Raw genomic sequence first — 26270 nt, 5'->3', positions numbered from 1 at the left:
CTATCATTCTTTTCCTATCATCATACCTATTTGATCCCTTAGATTGACCTTTAATCAACTTACTACTTACTAACTTCGTTTTCTCTACCTAATTAGGTAGTCCACAATACCATCGCATACCTTCTAGCATTTACTCATTATTATTGTATTCCATACCTCCATCACTATTCTTGCTAATATGGTCCCATTTTGGGTTCTCCATCCTTGTCATTCACCTTGCCAAGAATAACACTTAGCCTACCCTATATCTTAACTTTGTTCCTTCTATTATGCGCCATTCAGATTGTCCTTTCATTTATTTCTTTTGTCTTACCCAAAATAGAACTTAACTATTCTATTCCTGGTTCCATTCTTCTTCCTAACATGACAAATTGCACCTAACTATATCTTTCCGAGTCTCTACCGCGTTTTCACATATCTGTGCTACTCAGATTTGGTCCTTTGACCACTCTAGCTAGTACTTCCACTAGCATTTAGATTATATTGTATCTGCAATCACTTGTCCAAACTTTCATTCTGTACTTTCTCTATCCATTGGCCTTCTATAATTTATCTTTGCTAATTTATTACTCTTAACACTATTATAATTAGATTATACTATTGTTTTGAATAATATGAATTCAAAAAGGAACTCAGGAAGTTACAGTCATACTTTTATCGTATGATTTCTATTCTTATCCTTTAGCTTACATAATACCTTTACTACCTCGAGAACTGATTCTGCAGTAATTTTATTTATTTGTTATTATTATTATTTTCCATGTTTACTCAATTAGCCAAAACTTAAGATTAAGGCACCCAAACCCGTCATCCAATTTAAAGGATTTACATCCATCGTGATCGATTATATATGATTCCTATAATGAAACTTGTATCCTTTGCAAGATACAGAGCCAACTACTCTCTACCACACTCTACAGTCCTATCTGGGCACTATTTTATTGGTCACCATTATTAGTAATAACTTTCGATCCTTACGAAAGATAGGACTATACCATAACTTGCTGCAACAAAGGTACTACATTTACCACCTTGCCCAAAACCATGTCAAATTAATGTCTCATTTATTATATCATAGCTCCGTAAATCATCAATTCATAGTTTCGACCTTCCCTAGGTAGTAGGGTTGTACTTTATTCCATACTAATACACACAAGATATACTATTCTCACTAAGCTCTAAGCAAAATGTTTGTCATACTACAAAAATCATCCAAAATTCCATACCAAAGACTAGATGGTCTCACTCTATAGGTGTCACCTTTACTTTGCAACTAGTCCGAAACCTCTGGTCTGATGGCAACTCTTACTGTAACTCTAGCTCATGCTAGGGTAACTGAGTCACTGACTCTAGTTACCACCCAACTGTGACCTTTCGATATTCTAGCTCTAGGCTCTTAACCAGGAGTTCACAACTCCTCTGCAGATATAAAACTCTGTTGCAGTATTCTTGTACCAAAAGCAGACCGCTGCAAAATCCTCATCATAAGCACTACAGGGAAGTACGCAGCTCTACACAATAATCTCATGTCGGTACTGTAATCTGCAGCTTACAGAGCAGACATCGAGAACATTGTATAGTTACTACGATACGTCCTGGAAGACTAGGTCTCTTAATCTCTTATCTCTCTTGAATCTTCTATTATCATAAACTTATTCTGACGGGGTCATCCACTGATGACTGCGATGGTATCCTCATCCTTATCTAGGCAATCTGTACTTTCAAGACTCACGTTTATGTACTCGTGCCTTGCACGAAATGGGCACACCATTTAAACCCATACAGACAGAAACATAGCATTTCTTGGAGTACGTATCCTCATGATGGACCTCACATGTCTACTAACTCTATTTCACATTTCTGTGTACTCCACGAAAATCAAGACACTAACTGAGGTAATCTTATATTTCCCGAGGTATAACGTAGAATCTAGAAACAAAGAATTACAGGAAAAGACGAAACAGAATCCTATACTCCGCATGTGACTCCTAGTAGACTCTTCCCAATACTTAGATAATTTTTCCCTATGAATCGAGCCTAAGCTCGATACCACATTTGTCACGACCCAACCTATGGGCGGACCAGCACTAGGACACAGGCGACTTAAAGCCCACGAGGCCCGTAGTAAGCCTAACTGTTCATTAACCCAACTCTAAGGCCCATTTGGGCCCAATATCAAGAAAACAAACGGACAGAGTCCGGCCATAAAATGGACTTTCCAACGGGGAGTTTTTGACTCACCCGACCTGTAAACACAATATATAGTCATTTGGGGAGCTCAGCTCACCCTCCACATACTCATTAACATAAAATAAATGGGAGCTCAGCTCCCTCATCCAATCCATCAAACATGCATAGCATATTTAGTTCTGAGTCCAACCTGATAACAATATTACAGACCATAATCAAATAATTTCTGCTAACACATGCGGAAATTCTAGGAGTAATTAAAATTACACAAATATTGATAAACAACCTGCGAGGTAGAAAAGCAGGTTAACCCAGAACAAAATATCCTCCTGTGGCCTGTAAAAATTTTTGAACAGGAGTGAGCGTTCGACTCAGAGAGTAAAATATCAATCTTAACTATAATCTCTATAACTATCTGAAACTAATGCAATCCTGTAGAGTGAAATGCAACATTTACATCATATTCACATCATAGCATCAAAAAGGTAATTTGGAGCACTCACGCACCTGTAGCATCAATCATAATATATTGGGGTGATCCCTATCTGACTCTCTTAAATCCAACCTGGTGCGAAGAACTCAAGCCGGACTTTCGCTTAATACCAAATCGGGGTCCCAGCGAAGAACTCAAGCCGTGTCTACCCCGAAGGACCGGGTCCCAGCGAAGAACTCAAGCCGTGTCTACCCGTCCTATCCATAGTCCACACCACATCACACGCACGCCAACGCACGCACACTGCTCCAAATTACCACAACAACACTCATGGCACTTTAACATTTATCAATGCATCATAAATCGTGCCTAGAGTTTAACTACATAAATATATGCATATAAGTGATGCATGGGCATGCTGAACATATAATAATATCGAAATTACAATTAAAATTAATATTTTACTCACAAACTTGACGACAAATTACTGTGGCGGCTGGGCGGAGGAAGAAGGCTGTCCCGGCTCACCTGACAATTACATTACATATATTTAATAAATTTGACTCAATACAACAAAGAAAAAGATCAAGTACGTCCTAAGTCGTGCCGAAAATCCGGCAGAGTCTCCCCTATACCTAGGACCTACCCAACCTGCAAAAGGGCTAAAAACGCACTTCTATATTCACAATCCATATATCAACAGTTCAATCATATCACTCAGCCCCTCCTGGGCCCATCAAATCAATCATCCATCACAACACGCAAAATTTCAATTTAGTCCTTATTATTGATCATTTTTGCAAAAACTGCCCAAACAAGCTCTAAAAATTATAAAACTTTGCCCCGCGGTCCTTAGCAATATTACTAAGCTATTGCAAAAAGAATCGTAATTTTCTAAGCTACCACGAATATTTTATGGATTTTTAATCCTATTTAAGCACTAGAAAATTACGAAAAAACAAGGTTCGGGTTTACCTTTGCCGATTCCGACTTCGGGAACGCGCTCGGGATGCCTGACAATCGTGGGGTAGCCAAAACCTCGATCCAATTCGGAGACTTTTCCGGTAGCTAGTCTGTCTGGCCGGAAATTCACAGATCCGGACAACTGTCAAATTTTCGCGAATTGAGGATACCTACACGAAGCCCCATAATAATATATAAAAAATCAGGGGTGTTACAATTTATCAATTAATTTCTTAATCGGTTACTAATCGTATATTTATGATTTTTTTTAATATTCATTAGCAACTAATTATAAATCAATCGCTAATTACAATTGATTCTTAAATCGTTTCTAAATTTTTAAAAATTAATTATTTTATTAAGAAAAATTTAGTTATAAAATTAGTTGCCAATAGCAATCGATTTCAGTTTGTTACAAAAATCGATTGTAAAACTGATTTTTTTTGTAGTGAGAATAACCAATGTATTAATAAAATTTTCAATATTATAAGTCAATTAATTTAATTTTAAAATATAAAAATTGATTTATATTAATTTAGTTACATTGTATATTAGTTACATGTATATAGTTTAATTTAAGATTAATTAATATTAATATTATAATATTTATTAGTTAATTATTATAATATATTTAATAAAAATATAATTTAATAATAAAAAATATTTAATTATATAGGCTAAGTTATAAATAAAGATAATAATAATAATAACAATATTGATTAAAAATAAATTAATTAATTCATCTAATAAAAAACCTAACATTTTTTAGGTCTAATTAAATATACTTATACATTTAATAAATTAAGAATTTTAAATAGATATTATAAAAAGTTTATAAATATTAATTTTTAAATATTTTTAGATAATAATAATAATAATTACAATATTTCATTTATAAAAAATTACAACATTTACAATATTAAGTAAAGTGCAATATTAAAACAATATTAAGTAAATTGACCCAATTTCCATTTAAAATATTTATATTTCACCACTTACGTCAAAAGTCAAAAAACTCATCAATTACCCATCAACATATACCTCAATGGGAATGTAAGTTATCGGGTCATAGTTGTCTTGTACTAATGTTACTTAAAGCTATATAAGAGGAAATAATTTTGTTTTTTATTTAATATATATTTAGTTAAGAAGAGAATAGGAAAGGGAAAAATATTGAAGGAAAAATAAATGTCGAATTTCATTTTTATTTTCTCTTTAAATTAAGGAAAATTGAGAGGAAATTATTTAATATTACAAAAATATTTATATAGTTTTAACTTCTTTTATAATATTTAGAGATGAAATTGTAATTTTATTATTTAAAAAATATTCTTATTCTTCTTCCTAATCACTGTAATTTTTTTTTCTCTCATCAATATATTGTGAGTCACAAAAATCCAATTAAAAAAAATACATAAAAAATCTTGTTACACGGAATTTATAATATAATATAATATAATATAATATAATATATGTAAGGGTTCAAGGAAAGAGCTTGCTTTGCTGCTCATAATGCGGATGGATGATTTTCAAAATCAACTCACTCAACCTCTGCTTCTTTAAATATATATATATATATATATATATATATATATATATATATATGCTAAAGGATTAAAAAATTTATAATTATTTTTTATAAATTTTTAATTTTATTAATTTGATTATAAATTTTTACATTAATTTTAATTTAACAATTAACTTAAATGAATTAGTTAATTAATAAAAATAATTTATATATTTATCTACATTATTAATATTAGTTAATTGTTTTAATTTTTTTTTATCAATTTTAGCAATAATTTTTAAATTTTCTTTTGATTATATATATATATATATATATATATATATATATATATATATATATATATATATATATATTATGTTTAAATATTTGTTTTTTTATTTTTTAAGCCTTAAATTAAAGATAAAATAATAAAAAAAACAGTGAATTAAACGTATAAGGAGTGAGAGATAAATTAAAAATTAAGATAACAATATTAAATATATTGTTCATATATATAATTTGTTAAGATTAATGAAAACATTAAAATTATTGAATAAAATAATAAAGTAAAAAAGATTAGATAAAATTAATAGTGATTGAAAATATTTAAATTATTTTTCTCAATTGATAAGTTCAATTGTTTTCGATTGAATTTATTGCTAAAGAAATATCTGGATTAATATTATGACAATAAATTACTAAATTTAATTAACTATTGAAATTAATATATTTTACTATAAGAAATATCCAGATTAACAATGGAAATTAATAATATATTTATTCTGTTGCTAATTAACAATTAATTTACAGTAGATTAGTAATGAAAATATATTAGTAATGACAATTAGCTATGGAAAAATTTTCGTTGCAAATTTTAGTGCCAAAAAAGCTGTGCATAATTAGCAATAGAAAAATTACGAAATAGCAATGAAATTTACCAATTTATTTCAAGTCTGTTGCTAATTTTAGTGCCAAAAAATTGATGCACAATTCGGCAATGAATTATTCCATTTGTTGCTCCGTTGCTAAATTTGGCAATGGATTTTTAATATATTGCTAAATTATAGAGCTTTTTTTTTTCAGGATTTACAATTTAATAATAGAATAATAATATGATATGTATTTGCAAGTACACAAAATCGTACAAATAATAAATAGTGAGTAAGATATTATTTTCATGAAAATTGTCTTTAATTACTAAAATTTATGTTAATTTTACTAATAAATAGACAATCAAATTGGATTAAATTTAAAAAATTAAAATTGAATTAAAGATAAGATTAGCTAATATTGAAAATTAACTAATAAAAGCAATAAAAACTTTGGGTTTAAATTCAAATAAAAATTGCTAGGGATATTGATTTCACTTGATTCAATAATTAATCTCAATTAATTTTGTCTAATAATTAATTTTAACTACTCTTGCGAGAGTTAATAATCAAAAGCATTTAATAATCCATTCCAGGCATTATCAAATATTCTAATTAATGAATTAATCCATATTTCCCAATAGAGGATTACTCAATTAATTAGAGCATTAAGAGAAATATTATTTCAACAAAACCCCATAGACCCAACCTTAGTTTCCATTTTTAATTGAAATATATGATAGTTGTTATCAAATCAAATTCATAATCATGTTTTCCAACTATGGATTATAAATCTAAAATTATTCAATTGTTTGGCTAAGATACTCAGAAGTATTAAATTCAAAAATAATAACTATTAGCAAAATAGCGAAAACTAGATTAAAATCTAGAGATTAAATTAAGTCAAGGTACATTAAAACCCTAACTTAAACAAAAAATTTATTTATCCCAAAAAAAAAAGAAATTAAAAAGGAAGAAAATAAAAACTCTCTAGGATGGAGATTGATGTCTTCCTCCTTCAAGCTTTCAAATTTCCCCTTTTCAAGATCCTTACTCCAGCACAAATTGTGAGTTTTTCTGTGTTTGGGAGAGTCTAAAAATGGCCCCTCCCTTCCCCTTTAGAAAATCTCCAATTAACTCTAATTTTGACCCTTACTCTTCATTTGGTGAGGTGTCACAATTTTATTTGATGAAAAATACCCTCAAAAGACCATGTCATGGCCAGCCATGCGTGTAGGAAGCAATATCATGGCCGGCCATGCGACCTTCTTCCATCCTACAAGTAGTCATGCTTATTTCTCTAATCTCACCGACAACCAGGAGAATCTCATGGTTGGAGGGTGAGATCTTCTGTCCAAATTAAATTTCTCTCTGATTTTTATCAATTCTTGTATAAAATAGGTAAATTTCGATTAGATACAATAAATTCACTTGCAACTTAATTAACTATAAAATATAAATAAAAAAATCATTAAAATACTAAATATTTACATGAATTAATAAAAATTACTCTATAAAAATACTATATATCATAATTCATTGCTAAATTTAGCATCGGATTTTCATCCTGTTGCCAAATTCTAAAGTATTTTTTATTGGCAATACATTAAGCAATGAATTTTAAATCTGTTCCTAAATTATTGAGGGAAATTGTCCATCAATTTTTCAAAAGCCCATATTTTTTTTAAATGAGCAAAGGATCTTGCAATCAATTAATAATTTAGAAATGAAATTTTGGAATCTGTCGCAAATTTATGGAAAAAAAAAAAACTAGTACTCATTTTCTCACCTCTCATCCATTTTCTTTTTCTCTCATTCCTTTTTTATGTTTATATATATATATATATATATATATATATATATATATATATATATATATATTCACTTTTCTCTATTTTCTTTTTCATCTTTTTCTCATCTATTTTCCTCTTATCATCTTCTTTTTTCTCTTCAAAATCGAATCGAACCGAACCGAAATAACAGAAATTTTTATAAATTAAAACCAAACCGATTGAATTTTAAAACTGAACCGATTGAACCGAATTAACTTGGTTCGATTCGATTTTTTGATTTAAACTGAATTCTGCTCAGTCCTACCAACAAGTGATTGTGATACTACAACCTATTAAAAACAATATCTGAAGTGGGAAACAAATAACCGAGTATTAAGCAATGATGTTCAACCTGAGTTCGAGTTACTATAAGTAATTCGAATATTCACTTTCATATTCGATTAAAAATCACTCATCTAGATATATTCTCTGATGCTTGAATCACTTTAAAAAAAATATAAATCCCAATAAGACTTCTTAATAAGGTAAACTCTTAGTATCATTTAATTATAAACTTCTAATTCTAATAAAAATCTACATTAAAATTTATATAAAGGCTATTAAGTACATTCGTAAATCTAATCAATCCTATTAAGAATAGAACAATAGGGACTGAATTATCACAAACTAAAAGCCAAAACACAGTTGGCCTGTTACGTGGAAAAATATGAATATGGGTACAAAATTGATGAATGCAGAGTCAATAAAGAAGAGTCCTTCCACAAAAATCACTACTTAATCCAATGAATGCTTAGAAAAAAGAGACCAATTTTATGAAAATGAACATGCTCACGTTTACTTGGTGAAGTTGACTCCGCACGTGTTTACGAACATAGAAGAAATAAATATTGTTGAATAAATATGCTTTTAATTTTAATAATTTAATAAATTTCAAATAATTTAATTAATTTTTCATTTTTAGATTTAAATTACTAGAGAAAATCTTGATTAATTAACATCCTATACCTACTATTCCAAGTTTAATGATGATAGTAATTAGAAGCATGGATGTGCATGATTCTCAAAGATCTCAAATTAAATTGAAATATTGTTTTGAATTTATTAGAATCATACTAAATAAAATTTATTTTACTATTTTAGTTTTTAATTAAAAATAAATAAAATTATATTGAAACAAAAAACTAATAATAAATATATTTTTTACTATATTTTATATATTATATTTTTTTAATATAGTTGTTATATATTTTTATGTAATTAAAATACATGTATATTAAAATTGTCTTATAATTTTTAATTATAAGTTTACTATTATATTTATAATATGTTTAATTTTTAATTATTTATGTACTTTATAATTAAAAATTATATAATTAAAAAATATTTTATAATATGTAATTGAGAAATAGGCATTTGGAATGAGTTGCTTGCTTGGTTGCGTTAGTTTCGCCGGGAATAAGAAAGAGAAAGCTAACAGCTTCCTTTCAAATTTGGCGAGCAGATGAGGTTATAATTAAGGGAAATTATTATGCAGTTTAATTAATTATTTAATTCTTTTATTTTAAAATATATATTAATTAATTAATTAATATATTTTTATTTTTTTTATTTTTTAATCTCTATAATTATTTGAAGTGTTATTTTAAATTTCATTTAATTTTTATAATTAAAAAAAAGTAATTATATAATTTTTTTTATTTTTTAAATTTTAAACTAATTAACTCTCGTAATAATAATTTATTTCTTTTTTAAATACGTTAATTAATAGAATAAAATTTAAATTGAGTTGATTAATTAAATAATTAATTTTATTAAAATAAGGGGTTAAAAATTAATTTTTTTTATAATTAATTTTAACGCTGAGATTGGCAATAATTAGATGTTCAGCCCTGAAAGTGATTGGATGAGTCAGTCAACTGGTGAAGTCTTTGTGATGGCACGCACATTCTACACCTAATAGAAAGTTAGGATTATTTAGCCCGCAGAGACCATCCTCAATTTATACCAAAAAGAAAGAGAATAAGTGGGATTATTTTTTATTAATTGTTCAATGTTGAAAGTTCTTTACACTATAATGACTTAATACTAGAATAAGTGGGCCATCAACCATGTGCCTAATAATTATCAGACGGCCTCTGCCCCAAAGAAGGGTAAGAAGCCACGATCAGAATCCATCACAAGATGACGTATAAAACGCTACTTTTAATTATTATTTATATATATATATATGACCAAATATTATACAAGGATAATTATTATTATTATTTTTTTAAGGCAGAAAATCTACAAAGGGTCACGATTGCTACTTGCAAGCAAAGGAAAGAGTTTGCTTTGCAGCTCATAATGCGGATGGATGATTTTCAATATCACCTCACTCACCCGCTACTCTTTTTTTTTTGTTTTCATATATGCTAAATGATTAAAAAAAATTAAATTTTCTTACAAATTTTTTATTTTATTAATTTAATTACCAAATGTTCACATTAATTTTAATTTTGCAATTAATTTAAATAGATTATTCAATTAATAAAAATAATTTAAATATTTATATACATTATCAATATTAGTCAATTTTAATTTTTTTTATTGATTTTAGTAATAATTCTTAAATTAATAAAAATATTGTAATTATATTTCTTTTTATTATATTATTTATATATATTTTATGTTTAAATATTTGGTTTTTTTATTTTTTAGACTTTAAATTCAAGGTAAAATGATAAAAAATGAGTAAATTAAACGACTAAGGAAGGAGAAATTAAAAATTAAGATATATATATATATATATATATATATATATATATTCTTCATTTTCTTCTTTATTTTTTTCTCTTTTATTTTCTTTTATTTTACTATTTATTAATTAAATAATAATTTATTTAACTAATAATATATTTATAGTGGTTTTTTGTTAGTCATAAAATAAAAACTTTTTTAGAAATGCGTTTGTTTTGTTAGTAATTTATTTTTAGTAGTAATTTTTGGTAGTAATTAATTTTTTAGTAATTTATTTTATTGTAATATATTTATGGCAATTTTTTTTAGTAATTTGGTTTTTAAAAATATTTTTATAATAAAATTTTAATAGTATTTTATTAGTAATTTTTATTAAATATATCTATGGCATTGTTTTGGTTGTTAATTTTGATTAGTAATTTTTTTTTATAATATTTTTATATTAATTCTTTATTGCTCAATTTTTTTAATAATAATTTATTATTTTAGTAATTTTTACTGGCATTGTTTAGGTTATTAATTTTTATTAGTATTTTGTTTTTGATAACATTTTTTGATTAATTTTTTTAGTTTTAATTTTTTATTAATAATTTGTTATTTTAGCAAGTTTTATTACAATTTATTTATGCAGAATTTTCTATTAGTAATTTGTTTTTAAATAATATTTTATAGTCTTTTTTTATAATAATTTATTATTTTATTAAAAAATTTTAATTTATTTTTTTAAAATTATAAAGGATTAGCAATAAATTAAAATTCAATTACTAAATTAGCAACAAATTGATATTCCGTTGCAGAATGTAAATCGTTACTAACTTAAAAATACACAAAATTCTGTTACTATTTGACAACGAAAATTTTTATTAGTAAATTATTTTTAATTAGTAATGAATTTAAAATTTCGTTACTATTTAGGTTAGCAATGATAAGTATATGGTTGTTGGAAAGATTAATAAAAAGTTGAATTTAGATAATGGATGATGCACTAATTTAGGTGTATTTGAATAGTGGATGATGGAGCAATCTAGAGCTAGGTGGTTAATTATTAAGGTTTTTCAAGTGGACTAGTAAAACTACCTTGTAAATGGTAGGTAAGCTAACTCCAAATCAAATTGCATTTGTATAATTTTGAACAAATGCATTTGGACGTCTTGAACTTTTTTTAACTAATAGAAATATACCGAATATCATAAAAAAAAAAAAAACAAATTGAATTAGCAATCTATCGAATAGTTGATGATCTATTAAAACCGATTGCTAATCGATTTAGCAACTAATTTAGCAATCGATTTAGCAACCAATTTAACAATTGATTTAGTTGATTGCAATGAGAATAGTTGTAAATAGCAATCGTCAATTAAATCAGTTACTAAATTAATTAAATTTCAAAAAAATAAAATTTTTGATAAAAAATTATCGGTTGCTAATAGAAACAGACAACAACCGTAATCGGTTACTAATAGCAACTGAAACATAATCAGTTGCAAAAAATTTGATATTTTTAATTTTGTAATTTTACAATCATTTTACGAATCAGTTATTATTTACAACTAACTTATCAATCGAAAAGTCGGTTGCTAATTTAATAAAATTATAAAAAAATTAAATTTTCAAATAAAAATAAAAAATTCAAATAAAAAAATTTTCAAAAAATTACTAAAATAATAAATTATTTTAGTATTGAAAAATTGATATAAAAATATTATAAAAAAATTACTAATAATAATTATTACAAAAAATATTTAAAAAATTAAGTATAAAAAGATATTTATAAGTTAAATTACTTAAAAAAATTACCATATATATTATAACAAAATAATTACTAAAAATTAATACTATAAATAATTTACTATAAAAAAATATATTTGTACCAAAAATTTTATTTTATGATAAAGAAAAATAAATTAAAGAAAAAAGATAAGAAAGAAAAAGATGATAAAGAAAATAGAAAAGAAAGAAAAAATTGATAAAAAAAATAGATGAGGAGAAAAAATATAATTTACAAGAAAATAAAAGAGAAAGGAGAAGATTATGAAGAAAAAAAATGTATGAGAAAGAAAAGGATGATGAAGAAAATATGTTATAAAGAAAAAGATGATAAATGAAATAGATGAGAATGAAAAATGTAATAAAAAAGAGAGAGAGAAAAATAATAAAAAAAGAAAATTAGTAGTGGGGAAAGAAAATGAGTAATGTTTTATACAAACAAATTAACAACCGATTATTGATTACTAATTTATTTTAAAAATTAGACATAAATTTTGGAGGAAAAAAAAATTGCAACCAATTGGCAATCAATCGATTATTAATAACAACTGCAATCAATTGATTATTAATAACAACTGATTTCAATCAGTTACAAAAATTGATTGTTATTAGCAATCGATTTACAAATCAGTTACAAATAAAAAAAAAGGATGATAATTTTTGGAGGGAAAAATGATTACAAAAATCAGTTACTGTTAACAATTGATTCACAAATCAGTTGTAAGTAAAAAAGGAAAATAAAAAATTAAGTGAAATTTTTTTAAGAAAAAATCCGTTGCTATTTTTAATCTATTACAAATATAAAAATAAAAAATAAAAAATTAGGTGAAAATTTTTTAGGAAAAAAATCTAGCAATTGATTTACAATTGATTGTAAGAATCGATTGTTATTAGCAATGGACAAGAAATCGATTGCAAATAACAATCAATTTTAGCAATAGATTGCAAATTAATTGTTATTAACAATTCATTTTTGCAATCGACTATAAATCGGTTGCTAACTTTAAAACAAATTAAAATAATTTTTTAATTTAACAACCAACAACAATTGATTTTTAAATCAGCTACTATTAGCAACAATTTTATCAATCGATTTCTTAATCAGTTACTAATCGTATATTTATGGTTTTTTTTTAATATTCATTAGCAACTAATTATAAATCGGTTGCTAATTACAATCGATTCTTAAATCGATTTCTAAATTTTTAAAAATTAACTATTTTATTAAGAAAAATTTAATTATAAAATTGGTTGTAATAGCAATCGATTTTAGTTTATTGCAAAAATCAATTGTAAAAATGATTTTTTTTTGTAGTGATAGAATAACCAATGTATTAATAAAATTTTTAATATTATAAGTCAATTAATTTAATTTTAAAATATAAAAATTGATTTATATTAATTTAGTTACATTTTATATTAGTTATATGTATATAGTTTAATTTAAGATTAATTAATATTAATATTATAATATTTATTAGTTAATTATTGTAATATATTTAATAAAAAATATTTAATTATATAGTCTAAGTTATAAATAAAGATAATAATAATAATAATAATAATAACAATATTGATTAAAAATAAATAAATTAATTCATCTAATAAAAAACCTAACATTTTTTAGGTCTAATTAAATATACTTATACATTTAATAAATTAAGAATTTTAAATAGATATTATAAAAAGTTTATAAATATTATTTTTTAAATATTTTTAGATAATAATAATAATAATTACAATATGTAATTTATCAAAAATTAGAAGATTTACAATATTAAGTAAAGTGCAATATTAAGTAAATTGACACAATTTCCATTATAAAATATTTATATTTCACCACTTACGTCAAAAGTAAAAAAACTCATCAATTACCCATCAACCTTTACCTCAATGGGAATGTAAGTTGTCGGGTCATAGTTGTCTTGTACTAATGTTACTTAAAGCTATATAAGAGGAAATAATTTTATTTTTTATTTAATATATATTTAGTTAAGAAGAGAATAGGAAAGGGAAAAATATTGAAGGAAAAATAAATGTCGAATTTCATTTTTATTTTCTCTTTAAATTAAGGAAAATTGAGAGGAAATTATTTAATATTACAAAAATATCTCTATACTTTTAACTTCTTTTTTAATATTTAGAGATGAAATTGTAATTTTATTATTTAAAAAATATTCTTATTTATAATATAATAAAATCTATGTAAGGGTACAAGGAAAGAGCTTGCTTTGCTGCTCATAATGCGGATGGATGATTTTCAAAATCAACTCACTCAACCTCTACTTCTTTATATATATATATATGCTAAATGATTAAAAAATTTACCAATATTTTTTTATAAATTTTTAATTTTATTAATTTGATTATAAATTTTCACATTAATTTTAATTTAACAATGAACTTAAATGAATTAGTTAATTAATTAAACATAATTTATATATTTATCTACATTATTAATATTAGTTAATTTTTTTATTTTTTTTATCAATTTTAGCAATAATTTTTAAATTTTCTTTTGATTATATTATTTATATATATTTTATGTTTAAATATTTATTTTTTTTATTTTTTAAGCCTTAAATTAAAGGTAAAATAATAAAAAAAACAGTGAATTAAACGTATAAGGAGTGAGAGATAAATTAAAAATTAAGATAACCACATTAAATATATTGTTCATATATATATAATTTGTTAAGATTAATGAAAACAATTTTAATAAAGTAAAAAGGATTAGATAAAATTAATAGTGATTGAAAATATTTAAATTATTTTTCTCAACAATTGTTTTCAATTGAATTTATTGCTAAATAAATATATGGATTAATATTATGACAATAAATTACTAAATTTAATTAACTATTGAAAGAAATATATTTCACTATAAAAAATATCCGCATTAACAATGGAAATTAATAATAGATTTATTCTGTTGCTAATTGACAATGAATTTTACAATAGATTAGTAATGAAAATATATTAGCAATGACAATTAGCTATGGAAAAATTTTCGTTGCAAAATTTTAGTGTCAAAAAAGCTGTGCATAATTAGCAATAGAAAAATTACGAAATAGCAATGAAATTTACCAATGTATTTCAAGTCCGTTGCTAATTTTAGTGCCAAAAAATTGATGCACAATTCGGCAATGAATTATACCATTGCTAATTTTAGTGCTAAATTTGGCAATGGATTTTTAATATATTGCTAATATAGAACTTTTTTTTCCAGGGTTTACAATTTAATAATAGAATAATAATCTGATGCGCATTCGCAAGTACACAAAATCATACAAGTAATAAAGAGCGAGTAAAATATCGTTTTCATGAAAAAAATTTTTAATTACTAAAATTTATGTTAATTTTACTAATAAATAGACAATCGAATTGGATTAAAATTTAAAAAATTAAAATTGAATTAAAGATAAAATTAAGTAATATTGAAAATTAACTAATAAAAACAATAAAAGCTTTGGGTTTAAATTCAAATAAAAATGGCTAGGGATATTGATTCACTTGATCCAATAATTAATCTCAATCAATTTTGTCTAATAATTAATTTTAACTACTATTGCGAGAGTTAATAATCAAAAGCATTTAATAATCCATTCCAGGCATTTTCAAACATTCTAATTAATGAATTATCCATATTTCCCAATAGAGGATTACTCAATTAATTAGAGCATTAAGAGAAATATTATTTCAATAAAAACCCATAGACCCAACCTTAATTTCTATTTTTAATTGAAATATATGATAGTTGTTATCAAATCAAATTCATAATCATGTTTTCCAACCATGAATTATAAATCTAAAATTATTCAATTGTTTGGCTAAGATACTCAGAAATATTAAATTCAAAAATAACAACTATTAGCAAAGTAGCGAAAACTATATTAAAATTTAGAGATTAAATCAAGTCAAGCTACATTAAAACACTAACTTAAGAAATTAGCCACTCATAATGCCAAAAACATAAAACTCAACATCATTCAACAAAAAATGTATTTCTCCCAAACAAAAAAGAAATTAAAAAGGAAGAAAATAAAAACTCTCTAGGATGGAGATTGATGTCTTCCTCCTTCAAGCTTTCAATTTTCCCCTTTTCAAGATTCTTCTCCCGCACAAATTGTGAGTTTTTTCGGTTACTAATAGCAACTGAAACATAATCAGTTGCAAAAAATTTGATGTTTTTAATTTTGTAATTTTACAACCATTTTACGAATCAGTTATTATTTACAACTAACTTATCAATCGAAAAGTCAGTTACTAATTTAATAAAATTATAAAAAAATTAAATTTTCAAATAAAAATAAAAAAATTCAAATAAAAAAATTTTCAAAAAATTACTAAAATAATAAATTATTTTAGTATTGAAAAATTGATATAAAAATATTATAAAAAAGTTACTAATAATAACTATTACAAAAAATATTAAAAAAATTAAGTATAAAAAAATATTTATAAGTTAAATTACTTAAAAAAATTACCATATATATTATAACAAAATAATTACTAAAAATTAATACTATAAATAATTTATTATAAAAAAATATATTTGTACCAAAAATTTTATTTTATGATAAAGAAAAATAAATTAAAGAAAAAAGATAAGAAAGAAAAAGATGATAAAGAAAATAGAAAAGAAAGAAAAAAATGATAAAAAAAAATAGATGAGAAGAAAAAATATAATTTACAAGAAAATAAAAGAGAAAGGAGAAGATTACGAAGAAAAAAAATGTATCAGAAAGAAAATGATGATGAAGAAAATATGTTATAAAGAAAAAGATGATAAATAAAATAGATGAGAATGAAAAAGGTAATAAAAAAATGAGAGAAAAGAGAAAAAAGAGAGAGAGAAAAATAGTAAAAAAAGAAAATGAATAGTGGGGAAAGAAAATGAGTAATGGTTTATACAAATGAATTAACAATCGATTATTGATTACTAATTTATTTTAAAAATTAGACATAAATTTTTGAGAAAAAAAAATTTGCAATCGATTGGCAATCGAGTGCAAAATCGATTATTAATAACAACTGATTTCAATCAGCTACAAAAATTGATTGCTATTAGCAATCGATTCACAAATCAGTTACAAATTAAAAAAAAAAAATTTGCAATCGATTGGCAATCGATTGTAAAATCGATTATTAATAACAACTGATTTCAATCAGCTACAAAAATTGATTGTTATTAGCAATCGATTCACAAATCAGTTACAAATTAAAAAAAAAATGGATGATAATTTTTGGAGGGAAAAATGATTACAAAAATCAGTTACCGTTAACGATTCATTCACAAATTAGTTGTAAATAAAAAAAGAAAAAAAAATTAAGTGAGATTTTTGTAAGAAAAAATCGGTTACAAAATTGGTTATTATTTTTAATCTATTACAAATATAAAAATAAAAAATAAAAAATTAGGTGAAAATTTTTTAGGAGAAAAATTTATATATAATTTGTTAAGATTAATGAAAACATTAAAATTATTGATTAAAATAATAAAGTAAAAAGGATTAGATAAAATTAATAGTGATTGAAAATATTTAAATTAATTTTCTCAATTGATAAGTTCAATTGTTTTCAATTGAATTTATTGCTAAAGAAATATCTGGATTAATATTATGGCAATAAATTACTAAATTTAATTAACTATTGAAAGTAATATATTTCACTATAAAAAATATTCGGATTAACAATGGAAATTAATAATATATTTATTCTATTGCTAATTAACAATGAATTTACAATAGATTAGTAATGAAAATATATTAGTAATGACAATTAGCTATGGAAAAATTTTCGTTGCAAATTTTAGTGCCAAAAAAGCTGCGCATAATTAGCAATAGAAAAATTACGAAATAGCAATGAAATTTACCAATGTATTTCAAGTCCGTTGCTAATTTTAGTGCCAGAAATTTGATGCACAATTCGGCAATGAATTATTCCATTTGTTGCTCCGTTGCTAAATTTTGCAATGGATTTTTAATATATTGCTAAATTATACAGTTTTTTTTTTCTTAAAGGTTTATAATTTAATAATAGAATAATAATATGCTATGTGTCTACAAGTACACAAAATTATGCAAGTAATAAAGAGTAAGTAAGATATCATTTTTACGAAAATTGTCTTTAATTACTAAAATTTATATTAATTTTACTAATAAATAGACAATCGAATTAGATTAAATTTAAAAAATTAAAATTAAATTAAAGATAAAATTAGATAATATTGAAATTAACTAATAAAAGCAATAAAAGCTTTGGGTTTAAATTCAAATAAAAATGACTAGGGATATTGATTTTACTTGATTCAATAATTAATCTCAATTAATTTTATCTAATAATTAATTTTAACTACTCTTCCGAGAGTTAATAATCAAAAGCATTTAATAATCCATTCCAGGCATTATCAAATATTCTAATTAATGAATTAATCAATATTTCCCAATAGAGGATTACTCAATTAATTAGAGCATTAAGATAAATATTATTTCCACAAAACCCCATAGACCCAACCTTAGTTTCCATTTTTAATTGAAATATATGATAGTTGTTATCAAATCAAATTCATAATCATGTTTTCCAACTATGGATTATAAATCTAAAATTATTCAATTGTTTGGCTAAGATACTCAGAAGTATTAAATTCAAAAATAACAACTATTAGCAAAGTAGCGAAAACTAGATTAAAATCTAGAGATTAAATCAAGTCAAGCTACATTAAAACCCTAACTTAAGAAATTAGCCACTAATAATGCCAAAAACCATAAAACTCAACATTATTCAACAAAAAATGTATTTCTCTAAAAAAAAAAAAAAGAAATTAAATGGGAAGAAAATAAAAACTTTCTAGGATGGAGATTGATGTCTTCCTCCTTCAAGCTTCCAAATTTCCCATTTTCAAGATCCTTGCTCCAGCACAAATTATAAGTTTTTTAGTGTTTGGGAGAGTCTAAAAACGGCCCCTCCCTTCCCCTTAAGAAAATCTCCAATTAACTCTAATTTTGACTCTTACTTTTTATTTGGTGAGATGTCACAATTCTATTTGGTGAAAAATACTCTCAAAAGACCATGTCATGGCCAGCCATGCGCGTAGGAAGTAATATTATGGCTGGCCATGCAACCTTCTTCCATCCTACAAGTAGTCATGTTTGTTTCTCTAATCTCACCAACAATCAGAAGAATCTAATGGTTGGGGGGTGAGTTCTTCTGTCCAAATTAAACTTCTCTCTAATTTTCACAAATTCTTACATAAAATAGATAAACTTCAATTAGATAAAATAAACTCAATTGCAACTTAATTAACTATAAAATATAAATAAAAAAACCATTAAGATACTAAATATTTACATGAATTAATAAAACTTACCCTATAAAAAAACTATATATCACCATTCATTGCTAAATTTAGCATCGGATTTTCATCCTGTTGCCAAATTCTAAAGTATTTTTTATTGGCAATACATTTAGCATTGAATTTTAAATCTGTTCCTAAATTATTGAGGGAAATTGTCCATCAATTTTTCAAAAGCCCATATATTTTTTTAGATGAGCAAAGGATCTTGCAATCAATTAATAATTTAGAAATGAAATTTTGGAATCTGTCGCAAATTTATGGACAAAAAAAAAAAAACTAGTACTCATTTTCTCACCTCTCATCCATTTTCTTTTTCTCTCATTCCTTTTTTATATTTATATATATATATATTCACTTTTCTCTATTTTTTTTCATTTTATTTTTCATATTTTCTCATCTATTTTCCCCTTATCATCTTCTTTTCATCAATTTTTTTTTATTTTACAATTTATTATTAAAATAATAATTTATTTTACTAATAATATATTTATAGTGGTTTTTATTAGTCATAAAAAAACTTTTAATGCACTTTTGTTAGTAATTAATTTTTTAGTAATTTTTAATTATAAAATATTTATGGCAATTGTTTTGAGTAATTTGGTTTTTAAAATATTTCTATAGTAAAATTTTATCAGTAATTTTTATTATAATATATCTATGGTATTGTTTTGGTTATTAATTTTTATAAGTAATTTGTTTTTATAATATTTTTCAACAATAATTTATTATTTTAGTCATTTTTATTACAATTAATTTATGAAAATTTTTCTATTAGTAATTTGTTTTTTACATAATATTTTTATAGTTTTGAATAGTAATTTATTGTTTTATTTAAATTTTTTTTAATTTATTTTTTAAAAATAGTGACAGAACGTAAATCGTTACTAATTTAGTAATTGACGAAATTCTGTTGCTATTAGCAATAAAAAAATTATTGATTTATTTTTAATCAACAATGAATTTAAAAATGTCATTGCTATTCTAGGTAGCAATTATATATATATATATATATATATATATATATATATATATATATATATAGTTGTTGGAAGGAATAAAAAGTTTGAATTTGGATAGTGGATGATGGAGTAATCTAGAGCTAGGTGGTTAATTATTAAGGTTTTTCAAGTGGACTAGTAAAACTAGCTTGTAATTGGTCGGTAAACTGGTTCCAATTTGAACAAATGCTTTTGGACGGCTTGCTAATAGAAATGTACCTAATAGAATGACCAATGTATTAATAAAATTTTCAATATTATAACTCAATTAATTTATTTTTAAAATGTAAAAATTGATTTATATTAATTTTATCAAACTTTAGAAACTAAATAATAATTTAATTAATTAGAGTTAATTTTTTATATTTTATTTTTCACCAACCATATTTTTATTCAATTTGAATGAAATAATATAATTAAAATTAAATTATTATAAATTAAAAATACCGAAAAATATCTATAATATTTGCTAAAAACTATATGTGAAAGAGAGTAGAGGGTATGAAAGCATTAGCCACAATCCAATCAAATTTTGGAGAAAATATGTTCTTAATTAATCTCAACACATAACATATTTCAAGCACTCCAACAAGTGATTTTGATACTACAACCTATATATTGAAAACAATATCTGAAGTGGGAAACAAATAACTGAGTAATAAGCAATGATGTTCGACCTGAGTTCGAGTTACTATAGGTAATTCGAATATTTATTTTCACATTCGATTAAAAATCACTCATTTAAATATATTCTTCAATGCTTGAATCGCTTTAAAAAAGTATAAATCCCAATAAAGCTTTTTAATAAGGTAAACTCTTAGTATCATTTAATTATAGATTTTTAATTCTAATAAAAATCTACATTAAAATTTATATAAAGGCTATTAGGTACATTCGTAAATCTAATCAATCCTATGAAGAATAGAACAATAGGGACTGAATTATCACAAACTAAAAGCCAAAACACAGTTGGCCTGGTGCTTTGGTAGTTACGTGGAAAAATATGAATATGAGTACAAAATTGATCAATGCAGAGTCAATAAAGAAGAGTCCTTCTACAAAAAACACTACTTAATCCAATGAATGCTTAGAAAAAAGAGACCAAGTTTGTGAAAATGAACATGCTCGCGTTTACTTGGTGAAGTTGACTCCGCACGTGTTTACGCACATAGAAGAAATAAATATTGTTGAATAAATATGCTTTTAATTTTAATAAATTAGAAAATTTCAAATAATTTAATTAATTTTTCATTTTTAGATTTAAATTACTAGAGAAAATCTTGATTAATTAACATCCTATACCTACTATTCCAAGTTTAATGATGATAGTAATTACAAGCATGTATGTGCATGATTCTTAAAGATCTCAAATTAAATTGAAATATTATTTTGAATTAATTAGAATCATATTAAATAAAATTTATTTTATTATTTTAATTTTTAATTAAAAATAAACAAAATTATATCGAAACAAAAAAAATTAATAAATATATTTTTTACTATATTTTATATATTATATATTTTTAATATAGTTGTTATATATTTTTATGTAATTAAAATACATGTATATTAAAATTGTCTTATAATTTTTAATTATAAGTTTACTATTATATTTATAATATGTTTAATTTTTAATTATTTATATATTTTATAATTAAAAATTATATAATTAAAAAATATTTTATAATATGTAATTGAGAAATAGGCATTTGGAATGAGTTGCTTGCTTGGTTGCGTTAGTTTCGCCGGGAATAAGAAAGAGAAAGCTAACAGCTTCCTTTCAAATTTGGCGAGCAGATGAGATTATAATTAAGGGAAATTATTATGCAGTCTAATTAATTATTTAATTTTTTTTTATTTTAAAAAATATATTAATTAATTAATATATTTTTATTTTTTAATCTCTATAATTATTTTAAGTGTTATTTTTAAATTTTATTTAATTTTTATAATTAAAAAAATAATTATATAGTCTTTTTATTTTTTAAATTTTAAACTATTTAACTCTCTTAAGAATAATTTATTTCTCTTTTAAATACGTTGATTAATAGAATAAAATTCAAAGTGGGTTGATGAATTAAATATTTAATTTTATTAGAATAGGAGGATTAAAAATTAATTTTTTTTTTTATAATTAATTATAAGTGGGGGAAAGTAACGCTGAGATTGGCAATAATTAGATGTTCAGCACTGAAAGGGATTGGATGAGACAGTCAACTGGTGAAGTCTTTGTAATGGCACGCATATTCTTCACCTAATAGAAAGTTAGGATTATTAAGCGACTTTATATCCCATGTTTTTATTATACTGTGGGTTTAGCACGCAGAGACCATCCTCAATTTATACCAAAAAGAAAGAGAATAAGTGGGATTATTTTTTATTAATTGTTCAATGTTGAAAGTTCTTTTATACTATAATGACTTAAAATTTAATGTCAAAAATAAGAATTAATAATATCCACATAATGATAAATGTTTTTAAAAAATAATCATTTTCAAATATTTAAATTATGAATTTTTTACATGTCAATTGGTATCTTGTTAATTTCCTTTTTATATTAAATTATTTCATTAAAAATATCTCTTTTTTTTATAATATTATTCACTTCTTGTAAGATAAGCATTATAAAATATTATTAATATGTTATTTATTTAATAAATTAACTAATTGAGCCTCTCTATATAAATAATTTTTAATTAATTTAATGAGTATAATTATGAAAAGTTTGGATTTATATAAAAATGAATTTAATAATTATTAGATTAAATATTTATATTTAATTTATATATTTATTATATATTTTTTAATTAATTTTAATATAAATATTTAATTTAATAATTATTAAATTTATTTTTATATAAAATCGAATTTATTTTAAATAAAATAATTAAACAACACCTAGGAGAAAAATTATTGTCAGTCAACGTGTAAATTAAATAATGGTCACTGTCTAAGAGTGGAGGGTGCCAAATGGCAATGCAAAGCTAACAGCCATTGCCATCTGGCTCTTAGATTAGATGGCGTTTGCGCTCAGGAAGGGTACAAACCGTTGATCTGTATCTATCACATTCACCCTAACGGATAAAACGCCACTTTCAATTAATTATTTTTTTTTGTCAAATCCACTTTCGATTATTTATATGAGCATATTTGTGACCAAATATATACAAGGCTGATTGCTACTCCCAAGCAAAGGCTGCCCATAATATTTTACAGATAATAAAGGAAAAATTATTATTTAATTTTTATATTTTATTTAGTTAATTTTTTAAAATTTTTATTAAATTTTGTACATGTTAATAAATTTTAATGTTAATTAATTTATTATTTAATATTTATATTTTAATAAAATTAATTAATTAATTTTTATATTTTTTAAAAAATATCATTATTTAGTTTTTTTTTTTTATTTTAGTAAAATTAATTAATTGATTCTTATATTTTAAAAAATATAATCCTAATCCTATATAAAAATAAAAATTTTGTTGTGTGTAGATTAAATTTGAATTATTAAATTTGAATTTGTAATTTTAAAAATTGTTTAAACAATTTTTATTCAATTTTTTTGACATTTTTTTTGTATTTTTTTGATGAGAAATAATATTTTAGATTATCATCATCATCTTGATTACTTGAAAATTTAGAGAAACTGATTAATATTTTTGTGCTAATAACTTATATTATTTTCTATCAAAAAATTAAAAGAAAAATAGAGAGAGGATGAGGTTGAGAAGAGTATGATTGCAAAAAGAAAGAAACACAGGAAAAGAGAAATAAGGAAGGGTAATAGAAAAATAAGGGAGAGAGGGTCAGAATAATTTAGGAATAAAAAAATAATTATAGAGATTAAAGAGCTAATAAAATAAAATTATAAGAGCTAATTAATATTTTTTAAAATATATGAGTTAATTAATCAATTTTACTAAAATAAAAAAAATAGTAATTTAACTACTAGCACTAATGCTCATTGACTAACAGTAAAATTAAAAAAAATCTAAATAATTTAATAATTAAAACAAGGGATTAAATAATATATTAATTTTTTGAAATATAAATATTAAATAATTGATTTTGTTAAAAATATAAAAATTAAATAATAATTTTCTGTTAGTATAAGGGTGAATTTGGATAATGGATGTTGGACTAACGTAGAGCAAACTAAACATATAGGGGTTAATTATGAAGTGGACAAGTAAACTAGCTAGTAAATGGTAGGTGAACTAATCACCACCATCTTTTAACCCTTTGTTTGAATTAAAGAAAATATAGAAAATAAAAAAAAATCATTTCTTAACTTTCTTTAATTAATTCAAAATATTTCTCTGTAAATTAAAGTAAAATAAAATAAATATATAAAAATAAAAAATTTTATATTAAAATTACTTCAATACTTTTCAATATAAAAAATGTATAATAATTCCCTGTTCAATTTCTCTTTCATTTCCCTCTCACAATTAACATACAAATAAAGGATAGCAGACCTTTTACTCCAAATCAAATTGCATATAATTTTGAAAGTGGTTACTGGCGACTGCACGTGTGAAAGAAAGAAAATATACCATATTTTGTAAAATTCCTCAGTTTGGAACGCAGAGTCAATAAAGTATGGTCCTTCTACAAAAATCAGTACTAAATCCAATGAATGCTCTAGAAAAAAAGAGACCAACTTTATGACAATAAAAGGTGCTCACATTTATTTGGTGAAGTTGACTATACGCACGCCGTTTACGTAAATATTGTTGAATAAAGGACAAATTATAAAAAAGATTTAATATAATTTCATATTTTTTACATCAAAACTGATTCTCGAAGATTTTGGGTCGTTAGCAAATGGTAATATTTCATTTATGAAAGGGAAAGTTGTTAATCGTGTAATATAAAATAATAAGAAAATTATATAAAAAAAAATTATGTAGTTTTATTTAATTTTTATTTTAATATTGGAGATTTATTTTGTGATAAATTAATATTTTGTAATAATGTTTCGTTAGTAAATCATAATATTTTGTTTGATGTTATCAATTTTTGTAAATATGATATTAAAATAATATTTTTAATTACTTTTAATAATAACAAAAAAATTCACACTATCATGATCGCCATCAATCCTTGATCAATCGTTCGCTAGCATTGAAGTATTCTACACGCCTAGCACTGAAGATTCTACTACATCTTTATGGTGCTCTATCAATTCCTAATCAAGCATCCACTTGGGATGTCCTTCATGTGGATTACATAATTTGAAGAATGCTATTGGCATATATTCTCTAAATCAATCTTTAAATATTCTGTTGTACTTCAATTTTTTCGTGAAAAAATAGAGTATGGTATTACATCTTCAATCATCTTTTTCACATTACCATCTGCTAAAAATAGTTTATATCATTCATTCACCATACAAAATATAGATATATGCATTTGAATAAATATGGTCACTATTACACTGCACACATTGTTCATTATAAATCAACCCAACTCAAGTTAATATTAGATGCTTATGCATAAAAATATTAGAAGAAACTACATCTTTTGACATAAGTAGGATTTATAGTTATTCTGAAAGTGAAGGTATTCTATAAATTTAAGAGATCATTCAAACTACTTAAGTGGATAATGGTTTAACTTATGATGAATAACTGCGGTAGAAGTGTGTTAAT

At 23.5% G+C, this 26270-nt stretch overlaps 1 long non-coding RNA gene across 1 annotated transcript; it reads right to left on the bottom strand.

The window, feature by feature from the left end:
- Nucleotides 1–2399: 2399 nt before the first annotated feature.
- Nucleotides 2400–3752, bottom strand: LOC131170420 (uncharacterized). The gene is made up of 3 exons (XR_009141171.1): nt 3599–3752; nt 3093–3151; nt 2400–2526 (listed from the first exon to the last, which is right to left on the bottom strand). It is a non-coding gene; the product is annotated as an uncharacterized LOC131170420 (long non-coding RNA).
- Nucleotides 3753–26270: the final 22518 nt, after the last annotated feature.

Source organism: Hevea brasiliensis, chromosome 11 (genome assembly GCF_030052815.1).
Source record: "Hevea brasiliensis isolate MT/VB/25A 57/8 chromosome 11, ASM3005281v1, whole genome shotgun sequence".
Taxonomy (NCBI): domain Eukaryota; kingdom Viridiplantae; phylum Streptophyta; class Magnoliopsida; order Malpighiales; family Euphorbiaceae; genus Hevea; species Hevea brasiliensis.
This window is presented reverse-complemented; position numbering and strand designations above follow the sequence as displayed.